This window comes from Mus caroli, chromosome 7 (genome assembly GCF_900094665.2).
Source record: "Mus caroli chromosome 7, CAROLI_EIJ_v1.1, whole genome shotgun sequence".
Classification (NCBI taxonomy): Eukaryota; Metazoa; Chordata; class Mammalia; order Rodentia; family Muridae; genus Mus; species Mus caroli.
In genome coordinates this window covers 44,482,741-44,487,829 of record NC_034576.1, presented here as the reverse complement: position 1 = coordinate 44,487,829, position 5,089 = coordinate 44,482,741, and positions in this window count along the sequence as shown.

The window sequence follows — 5,089 nt, the reverse complement described above, 5'->3', positions numbered from 1 at the left end:
ATATTTTCCCTCTTGAAGGAAGAAACTATTTTAGTGGAGCCCACAGTTAACAGACTTTNAAAAAAAAAAAAAACAACTAAACAACTGCATTGTATTTGTACAGAAGCACACACTTTGATCAAGGGAATCAAATAGAAACCCCAGAAATAAACGCACACACTCATGGACACTGGAGTTTGACAAGGAAACCAAAACTACACAGTGGAAAAAATAAAGATCTTCAAAGAATGGTGCTGGTATCAGTGGATATCTACATATGGAAGAATCAAAATAGATCCACTTTTATAACTATGCACAAAACTCAAGTCCCGGTGGATCAAGGACCTCAACACAAAAATGGATATACATTACATTTCATAGAATATAAAGTGGGAAATACCCTTGAACTCATTGGTACAGGAGACAGTTTCCTGAACAGAATACCAATGGTTCAAGCTTTAGGATCAACAATCCATGAATAAGGNCTCATGAAACTGCAAAGCTTCAGGAAGGAAAGGAAACTGTCCATGTAACAAAATGGCACCCTACAGCCTGAGAAAGGGTCTTTACCAACCCTACATCTGACAGAGAGCTAATATCCAAAATTTACCAACAATTCAAGAAGTTAGACACCAACAACACAAATAATCCAATTACAAATGGGGTACAAAGCTAAACACAGAATTCTCAACAGAGGAAACTTAAGTGACTGGTAAGGACTTAAAAAATGTTCAAGACCAATGGAGCTCTAACACTTTAGTGATCCCAGGATATTGGGATGGCCATAGGGATAATTTGGTCTGAGACTATGTGTCAATTTTTGTGTGTGCTGTTGATGGCAAAACCAGAAGTGGAGCTGCATAATCCCCTTTTGACAAAGAAGATTAGAGTTCCAACACAGGACAGCTTGCCAAAGACCAGCCTCAGACTGCAGAGAGTTGCTGAGTGTGATGGTTTGTATATTCCTGGACCAGGGAGTGGCACCTTTTAGAGGTGTGACCTTGTTGGAATTGGTGTGACCTGATTGGAGTAGGTGTGTCACTGTAGGTATAGGCATGAGATCCTCACCCTACTTGCCCGGAAGTCAGTCTTCCACTAACAGCCTTTGGATGACGACATAGAACTCTCAGCTCCTCCTGCACCATGCCTGCCTGGATGCTGCCATGTTCCCACCTTGATGATAATGGACTGAAACTCTGAATCTGTAAGACAGCCCCAATTAAATGTTGTTTTTAAAATAAGATTTGCCTTGGTCATGGTGTCTGTTCACAGCAGTAAAACCCTAACTAATACACTGAGGATGGGATGTCTGTGAGTGGCTAAATAAACTACTTGAAGTCAAAGTACATCCACGTTGGTGGTCTTTGTACTGGTTCAGACAGCTTTGCAGCTTGCTCTCTCTCTGTTCTGCTTTCTCTGGATTTCTCCAGATAGCTCTCTCTATTTTCTGCTCAGGAAGGTTCTCTAGGAGGTTCTCTCTTGCTATTTTAAAAGATTCTCTGGACATCTCATCACTTGCAGATCATAAACCCAGTCTTTTTTCTTTTTAAATGGAATATTTTCTTTTTTTACATGGTCTCCCCTCCAGAAATCCCCTATCCCTTTCCCCTCCCCTGCCTCTTTGAGGGTGCTCCTCCACCCATCTACCCACTTCTGCCTTTCACCACTGGTATTCTCCTACACTGGGGAAAGCCCAGTTTTTATTTTACATATGGATCTAGAAATTTACTCCAGGTTCCTGTTTGATTATCCCATGATTTGGCATTTAGTGAGTGCAGCCCCTTAATTCTTAGGAGAGAGCAAGCATACATTTTCCTTTAATATTGCAAAAGAAGTCAGAGATCAGCTGGCCTCTATTAAGCACTGATGGTAAATTAGCTGGGTGGGACCCTGTCCTGAAATTACCATTTCTACCACACCTGGGACTAACCTTGTTCTGTCCCAGTCCTGCCTGGAACTCAGGAACCTGTCTTTGTAAGCATAAAAACAAAACAAAACAAAACAAAACAAAACAAAACAAAACAAAACAAAACAAAACAACAACAAAAAAACCCAGCAGGGTGGGATCTCTGATTACCACTCCCTAACTCTCTACATCTCCTTCCTTATCATTCTAATAGGCCCAGTTTGGCTGCTTTTCTTCCTTTAGATTTGTGAACGCTCTCATATAGTTCATATTGCACCCTAATTTTCTTTGAGAAATTATATATTTTTGAACCCATGTTTTTAGAGTTCTTTTCCATAGCCTTAAGGGCTATACAGAAGGTCCTAGCATTTTCCATTTTTGCTGAGACATTAGCCACTCCTTAGCCTTCCACACTTGGACTCTCTCTGATTATTATGGAGTTATTAATGTTTACAGGGAGCTAGTCAGACTTCAGGGCACACGCCTTTAATCACAACACTCCGGAGGCAGAGGCAGGCAGATTTCTGAGTTCGAGGCCAGCCTGGTCTTCAGAGTGAGTTCCAGGAAAGCCAGGGCTTCACAGAGAAACCCTGTCTGGAAAAACCAAGGGAAAAAAAAATTTACAGGGAGGACATTCTTTGATGGAGGAATCTAAAATGTGTACATTGTTATACAAAAACAAAACAAAACAAAAAAACAAAAAAACCCTCAAAACAAAAACAAAACAAAAAACCAAACCTTTATGCTCACATCAGCCACAGATACTTGTGGAGGCCTCTGTCTGCTGGCTGGGTCCCCAGAAACATCTCATTTTGTCCCTACCAAGGCCATGCAAGACTCAGCAATACCTAATTATTTATTACATTGTTTTTTTTTTTTTTATCTTGCCTTTTTTGTTGCAACTGTGCAGTGGTTCTTCGTTCTTTTATTTTTATTTTTTTCTTTTTTGGTTTTTTGAGTCAGTGTTTCTCTGTGTAGCCCTGGCTGTCCTGGAGCTCACTCTGTAGACCAGGCTGGCCTCTAACTCAGAAATCTGCCTGCCTCTGCCTCCGGAGTGCTGGGATTAAAAGCGTGCGCCACCACACCAGGCTGGGTCTTCCTTCTTCCAAGAAGAAGTATTTAGCTTCATTTTGAATTTTCAGGAGCTCACAGTTAAAGAGAGTGGACATTTTAAAGAAACACCAAGTCTTTAAATGCTGGAATTTTTGAAATAATTAAGGACTTTTAAAGGTGAACTGTGCACCGGGCTGTGGTGCTGCACGCTTTTAATTCCAGCACGTGGGAGACAGAGGCAGGCGGATTTGTGAGTTTGAGGCCAGCCTGGTCTACAAAGTGAGTTCCAGGACAGCCAGGGCTACACAGAATAACACCGACACCAAAACCAAAAAAACAAAAATATAAAAAGGTGGACTGTGCTATGTTCATTGTGTTATGATAAAACATAAAATCTTGAGAATAATGTAAAAAAAGCAAAAGTTACCATTTGGTTACTGCATATGTGTTGAGTTGACAAGATATCAATTGTGTGTGTGTGCATGTTGTTGTGTGTGTGTGCGTGTGTGTTGTGTGTGTGTGTGTATGTGTGAAATGATAAAACTGATCATTTTTTGCAAAGGAGAAACCACGGTCCTGAAATGCATACAACAGTCGGTACTGCAGCAAAGCGTGTAGTGCAACTTCCTGCAGAATGATCGCTGTGGACACTGTGAGCTCTCACATATGGGCAAGTGCTGCTGAGAAGTATTACAAAGATGGCTGAACATGAGTCTAAGCAGCCATCCAGTAAATCAAATTCTTCCATGGATTCTATTTCAATTCCTGGGTGCATCATTTCTGTTCTGATTTTATTTCTGCCTTTCTTCCCTAAATGATGTATTGTAGGCTCAATGTACAAGCCAAATACACCTTTTCCCTCTACTTTTCACTTTTAGCTATGCTCTTTATCACAGTGGTACAAACAAACTGGGGCATGGTCCTTCTTTCTGTAAGGGTTGATATGTCTGTATCAAGATTTGTGTTTGAGGCCGGTCATTGGTGGTACACGACTTTGATCCCAGCACTCAGGATGCAGGCAGAAGCAGGCAGATTTCTCAGTTCTAGGCCAGCCTGGTCTACAGTTTGAGTTCCAGGACAGCCAAGGCTACACAGAGAAACCCTGTCTTGAAACAAAACAAAACAAAACAAAAAACAAACAAACAAATAAGAAGATTTGTGTTTGAGGACAAAGGACAAGATTTCAAACATTCTTACATTCCTTGCAATGTTTAAAACCGTGCTCTTGTTGTGCCTTATTATGCCTTATACTCTAGATGTCCTTCAGTGTCCACGCAGTCTCACCTATCAAATCTGTATTTCACCATAGCTGAACTAGGAATAGGTGTGTGCACTAACATGTGTGCTATGGAGATGGGTTTTGTGGATCCAAATTGAGGACTTTACAAATTGTTTGAAAGCACTTTACACATGGCAGCTATGTTCACACCTGAAGTAATTTAGGATTCAGGATTTTTTTTTCACACTGTGAAGACTCAAAAAATACTCAGTCTATGCTAGCTAATAACACAATGATTTCTCTAAAAGAAAGATTAAAAGATCCTTATTTACTGGTCGTAGATACTGCTGCAAATTTCCAGAACTTACACAGGGCTCATTCGTAAGTAATTATTTGACTTTCACTCTTAGTCTTTTCAGTACAGGGTAAAAGAGAGTCAGGTACTTTGGTTTAAACCCAGTGTCAAATAAAAACAAAACAAAAGGCCAGACCTTTAAGAATCTCTCTCTCTCTCTCTCTCTCTGCTTTTCGAAGTTTATAATTTTATTATTCTTTTATTCTTATAATTTTCATTGGATATTTATTTACATTTCAAATATTTTCCCCTTTCCTGGATTGGTTTTCACCCTGCCCCTCCCCCAGGAAACTACCTTTCCCATCCTCCAACCCCTACTTAAGTGTTCCACCACCCACCCATCTACTTCCTTTCCCTGCCCTCAAATTCCCCTACACTGGGGCATTGAGCCTTCAGAGGACCAAGGGCCTCTCCTCATTTAGGACTTTTCTCTTCTCTTCTCTTCTCTTCTCTTCTCTTCTCTTCTCTTCTCTTCTCTTCTCTTCCCTTCCCTTCCTTCTCCTTCTCCTTCTCCTTCTCCTTCTCCTTCTCCTTCTCCTTCTCCTTCTCCTTCTCCTTCTCCTTCTCCTTCTCCTTC